Source organism: Ascidia mentula, chromosome 9 (genome assembly GCF_947561715.1).
Source record: "Ascidia mentula chromosome 9, kaAscMent1.1, whole genome shotgun sequence".
Lineage (NCBI taxonomy): Eukaryota > Metazoa > Chordata > Ascidiacea > Phlebobranchia > Ascidiidae > Ascidia > Ascidia mentula.
The window spans coordinates 15117181-15130525 of NC_138574.1; positions in this window are offsets into that span (position 1 = coordinate 15117181).

Genomic DNA, 13345 nt, shown 5'->3' on the forward strand with positions numbered 1-13345 from the left:
GTAGGGACAGACAGTCATTGAATTCCTTTGGGTTTTAAATATTTTATGGAGGAATTTAAAAGATAAGGCAAAGGTTCTACATTTAAAGAAAAAAAGCCAGCAGCTCAGTTTAACATTAGTTCACATGTTTTTAGTTTTGTAGATACTAAGTGTGTATATAAGATGTGTTCACTGTTGAATTAATGAATGCAACATAGGCTATAAATGCTTAATCAGAGTAAAGTTGCATACTTCTAAAATAAACTTTAACGTAACAACTGTTTTTTTTTCATTTAAAACTCAACTTCACCCACCTCTGACGTCTCTTCGTCAGTTTGGGACATTTCCAGCAAATTCCAACAACTTTTCTTTATTATTTCTATTCAGAGCAAAACTTATCCTGTTGGCAACAAACAATGATTGGTGACAAACATTACATGTACCATCAGAAGTAGTGTGTCTAAAAAAATGCCTGGTACTTGTTAAGTTTGGTGGGACATAACTTAACAGCTAGCTTTGTCTAAGGTTTTGATTATAATGAAATCATAACTACTAAGCATGTTGCGTTACCATTTTACGACTTGTGCATTTTATGCCATGACATGCAAAATAAACAAATGACCCTACAATTGGGTGCTGTTATAAATATGGTTTAGTCAAGTTAATTATGTAACATACAACAAAGATGCTATTGACCTTAGTTGCACAGTGCCAAATCAACTGCCATGGATACAGAACAAAAAATAATTTTTGAGGTAATTAGTGCTGAATATAGCTTGTAAGCTTTTGCCTACTTTGGTAAACTAAATATCATTTAAAGGCTGAGGTGGCTTTTCAGCAAATTAGCGACTTATTAGATTATTAGTTTTCAGTGTATGAAGAAATATTTTTCCACACCAAATTATCAACAATGAAAATCAAGCTCATTTTTTGTAATTAGTAATAATAAAAACAAATGTGTGAATCTCACACTTTTACTTGGTTGGCATAGATCTTTGAAGATCGGCCAAAACTCCTAAGTATCAAAATAAAACAAATAAAAAGACGAAACGACCTTAACCACGAAGGATTTCTCTTGAAATAGTCTGACACTTTTTCGCGTTACGCCATTGTTATTTTTGGATTTATCACCAATTTCAGACTAGAACATCGACGTACATGCGTCCATTTAACCAAAGCCAAAACCCTGGAACCTGAGCGAAATGTAAATTCGGCTAAAATATTCTTTAACTTTATCCAGCAGCACTTGCCACACTTCACACACCGAGGCGAGGCAGGTCAATATTTCACTCGTATCCGAGACATAAGCGAGACATTTCCATCTGAAATCGGTCAATGAACAGCGAGGCGTGCACCAACCGTTGTGTAAAGATCAGAGCTGGAATGTGCCAACAGGATTGTCTGGTTTATTATTGCAAGAAAAAAATATATAAATCCCAAAACTTCTTCATCAATGCATAATTTTTTTTTCAAACAATTACACTTTTGTCAAAAAACTGTTCATTTTGTAAATTTAAAAGTCCAGTTTTTTTATTCCTTTGGGGAATATAAGTGGCGTGAACGGTATATACATCCCAATCATTGTGAAAATACATGTCACGCGGTTTTCCCGCATTTGGTGCTAATCAATAAAGTTACCGGTGAACGCCAAAGTGGCTTGTAGGTCTCTAATCAACTTGACCCTTACTTATTGTTGGCGGCAATATTTTTATCAACTTGCTGTTGTTCCACGGAAAAAAGTCGACCACTGAACGTTCGTTCCAAGGTTAGTGAAAATTATTGCACCGTGGCAATGAATTTAACAAAAGTTTAACCGTGCAACTCAGTGCTAAGTAAAATACTTGCATTATTGTTTGTTATCTGATGAAAAAATTAGAATATTAGTTTTGCGTCAAACTTTGAAATTACACAAGAATGCTATAAAATTTGTTTTTGTGGTCGTGCCGTGACGTGTGATGCAAAACTGTTTTTGCAAACAAACTCAAAACCACATAATAAATTTTTGTTATTTTTTTGAAAAATAGAAATTTGGAAATATTGCATTGTACTGGCGCGATGTCGTTATAGGGATACGGACTACATTGGCGATGCCAAAACCTTTACGTTCATCTGAAGGTTCGTTTTTTCCAAATGAGCCGTTTGTTTTCATTGAAGCAATTTGCCTTCAAGCACGTCCAGTCATAACCGCCTGCTTTTCACATTTATATGTCGAGCGGATATAGTGTGACGTCATAATTTGTTATTGTGGCGGCCATCACTGCAGGATTTCAGTGCAAGTTACGTAATAAGTATTAGCGTATAACGAAAAATGACGTACCAACAGGCAGAGAGATTGCAACCAGCTTCACAGCGCAACATGTTAGTAGGGGAAAAATTATTTTCATCAGATGTTGCATTTGGATGAATCATAGAATAAGTGGAAGTGCGTAAATTGTCAACACAAACTTTCCATTTGCTTCGTAACGCGGAATTTTGATTTGTAAATATGCATTTTTAAATTCAACGCAACAATTTTTTGCAAACAGGATCATTTCCACCCAAACATAGTTCATTTAAACGATAAATTTCATTGAAAAAATGTAGCTGCAATAACCTGCCCTGCAGAGGGATGCACATCTTGTGTTTCTGTTGATGTTTCAACCACTCAAAGCTCACCCTACCTCCAGAATACACAATGTCTTCCCCAACAGCAAAAATCCCAACAAACCAAATTTACATAAACTATGAAAGCCCCTGTCTACTCTCTTGTAAGACCGACGTGGTCAGTGCTGAATTCCTCTTCCACTACTTTCAAACAGAGGCAAGGTGTTTAACACTGCTCTATGTCAAAGATTATACATGTAAGAGTCTGTATGTGTTGATACGTTTGACACAAATTATACATTTTTGGTGTGTTGCAACAATACAGTGGAAGTTAAGGGGGTTGTTTTAATTTTTGCAAACACACGTGAAAGGTTGTGGCAGCCCAATGTATTTTCCTTTAACAATGACAGGAAAGATGATCGGATTGCTTCAATGGGAGATTTTCATGTTTCCCATGCGAGCTCAGTCAAAAGTTTCTGTAGAATTTATTCTTGCAATAAAATGTCCCAAGTCTCGGTCGGGTTTTCCATTATGCGACAATACTTATTTCAGTTTTCAGCATGTTTTAAATACAATGGGAACGCGCATACCGAACTTACTACTGCAACAAACTGCCTCGCGTTTTATTGACACAGAGGCCGATCGCTTTAGGTTTTTAAACTTCACCTGTATTTGATTGTAAGGTATCACTTCAGTAGACGGAGAATACACATTTATTTACATCAAGGTGGTATCACACGTCATGTAAACAAACTTGTAAATACTATCACATTTTAGGTGGAACCTAATGACTCTTTTGTAAATTCCACCATAAAATTGCCAGTGGGGTGTTAATACACATGCTCTGCTATGTAAAATCCAGCTTTTGAGTTTACTGTGACTACCAATTGTATCAGTGACATGTTGGTCTCAATAATTTGTCTTTGTCCTGGGAGTCTTTCGGTTAAGTAATTATTTACGCACAAATAGTGGCCTTTCCCTTGCCAAGTTTGTGGTATCACTGCTTACCGCTAGTTGGCGTCAAAGAGCAGGTATTTTAGATTCAACGCAGTGAAAAACATCTTAAACATTCTAATTGCGTAAATGACTGATTTAATTCCAATGAACTTGCCCCAGTCTTTAACTTAATGTTAAAATAACTAAACAAGCAAAATTAACAGAGAAACCCATGGCGGTGATAATATGCACAACTTCATGCATGCTTGTGGTTTTGTATTGGTCAGGTATTAAATGCACGCGTCTTGAAGAATTGGCTCTTAAGTTTATTTTGGCCTTAACGCGGATTAAGGCTTGTTTGTTGTTCGTCGTCAACCCAATGTATTGGCTTCAGTGTCATGTGCCACATGCCACACGCATCGTGCCACACACACACACTGCTGGTTGTTTACTGACATGTTGACAGCACCCGATATCTTACCATTGATTTGGCGTTCCATTATAATCTTGACCTTGATCACCTCCTGTCACCTTGACTATGGGCGGGAGAAATGCCGTGTCGCGATTTATTATCGATTTTGTGTTTACGTTCAACCGTCCTTCGGTTAAGAGAGGTCAAAACGCTGCTCGCATCCACGTTTGTTTATATTTGGCCTCATCCATTTTATCGCTCGTGGTTTGCGAAATGAAATCTCAAAACGTCCCGAAAAAGCATCGCAGGAAACACTGTTGTCGCCTTTAAGTTATAAGAAAGAAATGTAACAATTACAAACCGCGCTTGATTGCGTTCAACATCATGAAACATGTGACGACATTTGTTGAAAACGGCCGATGTTCGAACAAATGCTAAAGATAGGAATGATCTGGGTTGGCTCAAAGCTGTAATCACCCAGTAAACAACAAGAGCATTCGGTTTGCTGCGTGGCGATTATCGTCTCGTATCTTCTGCGAGGAAACCGTGTCTTCCTCCACAACATGTAAGTGTTGCACGCGACAAGATGCACGCGACAACTTTTGAAGTTAAAAACTTAAAATTTATGTTTTTATTTTAATTAATAACAAACCATGGAGTGTAAACAATTGCAAGAAAATGTGTTTTCTGACCTGAGATTACAAGTAATGTGTTGAGTGTGTCAAAAGTTAATGGGAATCTGATTATTTGTGCAGAATTACCTCACGATTTTCCTAATTTGTTTTGTTTTCCTTTTTTATCCGTCACGTAATCACAAGAAACCGGAATTCAATTTTTTCACAAGAAACCGGAATTCAATTCAAAAACTGATTTTCTTTTTTAAATTGTTTGGAATAGTAAAGTATAGTACTGTTGTTAACAAGTTATGTATTCCCAGTTCAACAACAAACCACAGATGTCTCGGTGACATTGAAGGTGACGCCTCAACAATCTCCATGTGCAAAAATAACTGTGACTGTGAGAAAATCTTGAGGAATAAAATCTCCAAAGTCCCCCCTCCAACTCAAGCACTAGCGGTGAGGTTTACAAGCCCGCTACGGGTCAATTTAAACCTTACTTGCTCCAATTTTCTTGTCATAACAACAAAAGCGCTGTCGGGTTGCGCCACGGATTCAACCGATTCCAAGTTGCGATTCTCTCTGACGCGAATCGCGTGCTGTTAATTCAAGAACGCCTGTCGCGGCGACAACAGACGGACGGAAAAATTACATGCCGTCGACGAATTACAGGTTTTTCATCACACCTCAAAGAAACCGCCTGTGGTTTTAAATATTGTTGTGCGAATACTTCCACTGCCAGAACTTGTCTGACTTCAAAGCAATTTATTTGAAGGAATTCCTACACTTGTTTTTCGGCAGCGCAGGACGCAGTATTACAAACAAGCAAGTGAGTGTATTAGCACAGACCCGACTTTGTCCACACCTTATCTCTCTGTTCTTTTTATTCTTATTTCTCGACAAAACAGTTTCTCTGTATTTGTAAAAATCATTTAAGTTTCTAAATTCAAATAAATCAGATTGAAATATTAATAAGCATTTGAGTAACACTTAAAAATGGAATTACTCTTAAATCTGAGAATAAAAAGTTTGGCCCGTATTGCAGAAAGCATAAACATGTTTAATTAAAGTTTTCCTTTTATTTCCAGAAGTATTTTGTTTTCTATTCCTCTCACCAACTTTGCTTTATTCGCTCGATGAAACATCAGCGACTTTCAGAACTTTTAAAAGATATAAGGTACAACGTAAATAAGGTTCACAATCCGGTCGTTTTGTTACGTGACGTGATTTAATGACGTCACTTAAAGATAACTCGTCTAAAGTCACCGATGACCTTCAAACTTCTTTACCATTCGATGCGTCTCAGTTGCAACAAATTATTTTGAGTGACAAGCGATGTGAGTCACGTGGCTCGTGTTCCACTTCAACCTTGCTAGTTTTCGGCCTCGTTTCACACAAGCGCTCGTAGACGGGATGCCAAGAGTTAATTGAGTCCCGACACTTCATCGTGGCGGTGTTATTTAATGTGGTTTGTGATGCGCAAATTTCGACTTGTGTGGAATTTTTAATTACAAGGCGTTAACGAATTTGTCAGAACATCAAAGGTTGGGTTTCGATGTCGATGTTGTTGAAATTGACTTGCGTTGTTTCTGCACAAGGCCAGTGACAACCACGAGTTGCAACTTCTCTGGAGGTAATCGTTTCTCAAAGTTAATATATCCCGACCCTGTGCTTTCTGGCCCTTGAAATGTAATGAGGATTCACGTATGGTTTGTAACCACTTGTATGAAGCATCAGATCGTATACGTTATTGTGTGAGCTTTGCGAATGTCATTGTTTGAAATGATGAAGCAAATAAATATACATAACAGTCATGTTGAGCCAACACATCGTAGATGTTACAACCAGATCGTCGCCCGATTTGAAACTGTAATCGCGAAATTACTTATCGCGATATCAGCGTGACTCACCGACCTCATAATTGTATCCACGTCGTGTCGTAAGATTTTCGTTTTGTTCCCTGACATCGATCACATGATGTATCATGTTCATGCCCAGTCATTACAGGACAAACAAACACACTGTGTCTCTATCGTAAACATGTGATATTGCCTTTGTTGTGGCGATGCTGGATTCTTTCAAACACTTGTAAATTTTCGAAGGCGTTTCAATAAAACCGCCATAGGAACGTTTACAGGTTCGATGGATCATCGCGCGACGTCACATCTTTCTTATCTCAGTTTCCTAGCAACGAAACTTCTGTATTGTTTTTTTCTCTGATGTTCCGACGGGATTTTCTCGGGTTGTTCATTTGTTTGTTTTCATCCTTTGCGGTTTTCATCAATCTGATTTTCCCGTTCGAGTTTCTCAAGAAAAGTTAAGAGAAGTAAGATAATGAGTTGACGTAACAAAGGAATTGGAAGATTTGATTTTTAAAAACAAAGTAGAATTAAAACTTTTAACACTGAATTATTTTGGGAAAACAAACCTTCAAAATTTACCGCAACGAACACTTTGTACAAACCGCACGTGGGCGCTAGTGAGCATAATTTCAGTAATTGTTTCTCGGCAACCAAGAATCCGTTTCTGTTTGGTCAAATCCACAAGAACGCATTCAATCCATCGAGGCTCTCGTTTCCATCAAGACACAACAAGACACTTAATGAGTGAAATCAAAGAAACCGCGACCGCACGGCTGGAGACAATGACATTGATTAAAAAATGCCTCGAGTCGCTTTCCCATGCAGACAAATCGAAATTAGAATTCCACTGCCCACGCGCGCGTCGTGCCCGACTTTCCCAACTCCGTACCATGGTGGTTATCGCTGGTATTCAGTGAACGGCCGACGATTGAGTTCGGAATGCTAATGTGTTGAGCGATAATCTGTGACGATACTGTCACGTTTGTGTCGAGAGTGCGATTTTAAACACAAGCGGTCTTTGGAGAAAGGAAAGGTTGGAGGGGACAATCATTAAAACGTCGTGTTGTAATCTGTGATGAAGAGTGGGGGATTTTCGGGATTAGGAGAGACTTTCGCGGTGGAAAGTCGAACTCTTGAAAACAGGAAAGCGACGTCGCGTTTCGACGCGTGTCACTTCTGAGTTCTGTTTTTAGGAATCATCCACAATCACAGAATACTTAAATCTGGTCTTTACAGCATCCCTGGTCAAACCAAGACCCCCAATATAATTTTGACTGGTATCAACACACGTGATGTTTTGTAACATAATATACATTTACTGTTTCCAAACTCTCGACTCCAGCGCTGTCAACATTACTGGTAGAGTTTAAAACGTATAGAGATCAAGGTTTACTCGTTTGCGGCACGGAAATGTTTTGGGGTCACCCCCTCTTCAAATAAAAGCCATTTGCGGTTGATCTTTGGATATCTTTCCCATCGTACTTCGGGCCGGGCATTCGCTAATGGTTGCAGGAGTCCGTTTGAAGCGACACGAATCGCGGTGGAAAAGTTGTAACTGAACACCAGGCGAGTATGACCCAGACCACGACTCAAGTCGGCCGCTCCCCTGGTGGGAAAACTTCAAAAACTTTCAACGAGCGTCGTTAGTTCTTGTATGTCGGCCTCCCGTACTGGGTGTGTGGCGAATGTTGTTGTAATGTTCAACATAATAAACAACTCTCTGTACTCCAGGACGAGATCGCTGTAGCGAGTTCACCTTATTGCAAAACTTCAACAGAAAATATGCCTCGAATATGGTTTTTGGTGCTTTTGGTCACGCATGACTTCATCTCCAAAATTCCAGGAAAACCCAAAGCACGCTTTCAGGTTTGGAAAGTTCCAATGTTAGACACGTTAAGTAGACGGTTGTCAAGTTCACTTTGTGTTAAACATCTGTCCACTCACTTTAACCGACGATATTCCTAAAACCACTTGTTGAGTGACGGATCTGCGTAGACCATGTTTTACAGGCTTTTAATAAAATTATCTCAGCGATTAATGGAAGGCTCGGAGGCGATCTCTTTACATGTTGTACATTTGCTCTCCTTTGATCGTTCACTCATGCGGTCAGCCCTAATTCCGCAGAGGCCCAGAGTTCAACAGTGCACGTCTACATCGGCCCTTGTCAATTACCCTTTCAAGTGCATGGAGTTAATCGCAACCGTCGCAATATTAAACTGTAGAAGGGACTGGGCGAGCTGTCAGTCAACTTCTCTTGTATTAGCTTCGAGTAATAACAGTGCGCTGTGACAGTGGGGCGGGTTGGTTGTCATGCTAATGATAATGTCTAGGGCTGTTGTGACAAACTTGAACGCCTAAATGACAATTCAATTATCCCTTAATAAAGTTATCGGCGTCAGTGTGCCCTGCTTTGTGTGTGTTCTGTAGTTTATTGTTTAACTTCTGGTTTAGACAATTTATGTTTCTTTGTTGTTGTTTGTTTTTCAAATCTGTAATATTTGCACGCTAAAGGTGCATAGCTGGACGGCAATTTTCTTGTAATTATCCAAGACCGATCGATTCCAAGTCTGATGCCCATGCAACCTTATTGCAGGAATTAAGCCTCCTCTCGGGCGTTTGACGCCTTGCTAACAACACCAGTGCGGCTTATTATCGTTTAACACGCGATCGCGTAACATCTCAGGTTGCATTCCGTACTCTACACCACTCTTTCTCCCAATATGTAACGTCCTATCGCGGTTTTCAGCTCTATCGAACCATCTCAGCGATTTTGCAGAAGTTCCCTTGCATTTGCACCTTTATCTGCCGCGAATATTCGGACAACGGATCGTAACGCGATAACAATACTCCAACACAAACACGTTCTACACACTGAGCAACTTTTGGCGTCGACCAATTCATGGAAAGCTATGTTGAAAGATTGTGGCGGTTTAGTCAACGCAGTGAATTTGCCGCTTTGATCTGGGATGATTTAATTGGAATCTTCCATTGAAACGCTGATCGGAGATAATTTGGCACTCCTTTAGATGAAGTTAAGAAAATTTACCAACAAAAATATCAGCATTCCAATTACTCCATAAACGCGAGAAGGCTTGTGTTAAAATATGGTGACTTCCAAGACATGCGAGGGAACTACTTTATTGTTCAACTCCGTATCGATGTAAATGATGGTCGTTAGCTTGGTGCCGCATGTGTCACCATATATGAGGTGGAAAACACACGTTCGCTGTGGCTCGAAGTACTGACAGTAAACGGAAGCCCCGCTCATTCGTTTTTCAAGAACGTCCCATTGATTGACGATCCAATGAGAGGAAGTAAAGTTTAAGAATTACGGAGTTTCCCCGGGTTTGCGGTTGAAGGACGACAAGCTGCAAATTACTCTGCACCAACTTCTGCATTAACCATGAAGGATGGAAGGAGTTTGGAGCAAAGGATGTGGAAGAACAACCCCACTCCTCTTGCTCGCTTCCTCGTTGCATCCAAAAATATGTGAATTCTAATTCCAATCTTTAAATATATGAAAAAATATCATTTCTATGTAAGTTTAAGACAGCAATCATGCAGGAAGCTTTATAGTTGATGTCTAACTTAGAAACATATATTTCGCCTAAGAAGGCATCATCAGTTTGTGAAACTGCCACTGGTGAAACAGAAACGTCACCTTAACACAAGTGTTTCAGTTTATTATTGTAGTGGTTTTTTATTTCAACAACTTTACCCCCTCAAAGATCCACAACCACAAATTTAACCCGATCCCTCCAAAGTTATTGCAGGAAGTGACGTCGGTGTTCAGTTAAAACTTGACAGGAAATCCTTAACCTCCATTGACCTCAAAAGAAATGACACACTTTTCATTTATGCACTCCCTGTTCCCCAATCTTTTCCAATCTCTTACTTCGATACAAACTGCACGTGGTGGAGCGAAGGAAAGTAAAAGTTAAAAGAACCAGTCTGTCTCGCATCAAAACATTATAATCGTTTTAAATTTGTTTCAATTGAATGAAATGTCTTCATATAATAAATTGTAATTAATTAGTTGAGTTTCTCACTAGGGACAAAGAAAACCGCAACACAAGCATTTCTCCAAGCATGTTTGGTTTTGTAAAATTTAAATTTAGATCCTGTATTCATACTGTGGCTAACAAGGGAGATTGATCACCAAACGCATGCCGCCTGTAGCCGATCCATCAAATACTTCCGCCAACCACCGACAGTTCCCAACCTTATTCATGTTAAGTGTTTTCCTCGCCACGTACAGAGGTTCGGGCTGGGTCCGTTCTCATTAAAACCTTTTACATCTGTATAGGTTGCATACCACACTGACCGGGTAATTCGGTTGCACTGATCACGTAATTTCAGTTTCACTGACCGGGTAATTTCGGCCTCACTGGCCGGGTAATTTTAGTTTCACTGATCGGGTAATTTCGGCCTCACTGGTCGAGTAATTTTAGTTTTACTGGCGGGTAATTTTTGTGGGCAGAGTGGAAAGCCAATCATGCATGACGATTTTTTAAGTATTGTACATGAAACTGAGTAAAATCGCTTATATTGTTGTTTATTCAAGTTCCACTTATGACGTTAGCATAAAGAACACCCTAAAAAATGGCGAAATTCGAATAAATTCCTCAGGGATCGATGAAATCCATGAACTCAGATGTTTTCGTCCAACCTTGTCACAAACAACCGCCGACAATTTTGTTTAAAAATAACTTCTTTCTTCAAACCCGTCGTTACGTCGTCACATCCACGCAATTTCGGCGGGATCCTGCCACACGACGGCGCAGCCCCACATAATTCCTTCCCTGTCCAAATCTGTTGCTTATTTCGCAGCTAAAAATACTCCCTGACAATGGAGCGAGGTCGTGGCTCAAGTCGAAAATGGTGGGGCCCGGGGAACATAGATGAACCCCCGTTCTATTTTGGGGCACCCCGTTACCCCCCCACCCAGCCTCACACACGAGGGGCCGCGAGTTTAAAATAGATTCCAGAATTCTGGTAATTTGCGATCCGCCGCAGAGCCCCCCGCTTTAATAATAACACCTAACACCGCCCTTAGATTAAGAAATAAAGCCGGCATCGCACAAATTTCCGCTTCTAGGTTTCGACAATTCGTCGCCTAAACCCTTCTGACGTCACAAAGGGCTTCGAGATGCTTGCTTCAAAGGGGGGCCATTAACGTTTGGAGATCTAAGTCTAATCCGATATTTTCCCCCTTTACCGGCTCCCCTGTCAATCATTCCCAACACACTACTTGGAAGGGGAGGTAATCTCTTGATATAGCGAAGGTACCATATGGTAGCCGCACAAAGCTTTTAGTGGTTAATTATGACGCAGCGTCTACGTAATAAACCTCTTGGGCTTCTAACTTATCACGTGGCGTTATTTTGGCAGAATGTGGAACAGGAAACGTTGTTGTTGCTCTTGGTGACTCAAAAACATGTTCTAGTTCTCATTGAGTAGATCTTTAAATCCTGTTCACGAGATGTTGTGGATTCTCTGGTTATTTGAGTTTTGGTTCTCACGTGATATTACTGGCTTAGATTCATCGTCGCGTCAAAGTTGCTTAAATTCTCCAATTCCTGTCGCCAGCGCGCCCCATTCAGTCGCCGTTTGTGTGCGTATGTGACGTAAAAAGATTACGGAATATGTGTTTATGACGTCAAAGGCAAGCGGCGTCTCGGCAAATTTTAGGTAATGAATCAAAACCACCAGGGTGTCGAGCTCCTGTTCGATTTCATGGCGAAACCGTTTTCATTTGAGCGGTTCCTTGCCTTTAATGTGTCGAGATGATTTAAGCCTTCCTCGCATTTACTGCTCAGCCTCTTCAGAGAGAGAATCGTCATTTCGATCGCTCGTATATCTTTATCGTGGCGATAAATTTTCACGAGCTACCAACGACAGTTGTAAAAGCGTCAGTCGTCGTCGGCGAACGAATATTCCCAACTTTTATTCCCGAACGCGATTTTAAACCCGCAACAAACAGTGATTCACAACTTTTAATTCGAGAACTTCGCCTTTATTGCCCCTGTCGCAAATTTAACGTAACCCGTAAAAGTCATTAACAAAATGAACAAACACGTGACTCAGTGACGTCATTTATATGCCGCCGTTAATCTTTCAACACAAGGTCGTCTTTATGCTCGGTGAAAATGAGGAGAATGCAACTGTTTGATCAAACATGGTGATTTTAAAACAGGGTTAATTCTGTCCATTATCATCACAGAAACTCGAGCCCTGTTGCCATGACACCGAGAAATAACCGGAAGATTTACCACCTTTTACGAAATCATTTTATTTTTCCTAAAACTTTGAACAATCGCCATCAAGTTTTTCGTGAGTCAAGCAACTCCAGGGGGGCAATAAAGTCACGTGTACACAGGAATTAAACACGTCACAATCGAATATCGAACAGGAGAATGTTCCACACAACAAACAGTGCCCCCATAAAATGTCGACGTTTTCATGAAAATTTTTGCCACAGACATCCGGGACTTTCTCATCCTTCAACACTTGGGTAAATCCCCCATGCTAATTGTTTCTTTTTCTGTTGGAAATAATGAAATATTTCAACCGGAATGATTGAGTTGTCGCGACGACTTCGGTCTGTACAATGATCTGTGAAACTACTACAGCAATGACGTCATCGGATACCCCCCATAATAAACCACATGATCGGTAAACTTCAACTAATTGCCCGCATTTGAGGGGAACAGTGATGTTCGGGTCGACGTCAGTTGGTTGCATGGAAACGCCCAGGCTGTAAATCAAATTCCCCACTGGAACCTGCTGTATGTCCCCTAGGAGAATGTGAAGGGCATTTTTCTCAGTTAATTAAAAACCACTAACCATGTTGTTGTCTAACTTGTAAACGCCAAGAAAGCCGAGAGATTCGCTTGATTGGATTCGTTTTGACTCGATGCCAAAATTCATTTATGTGAATTACTTTCTTGGTTAAC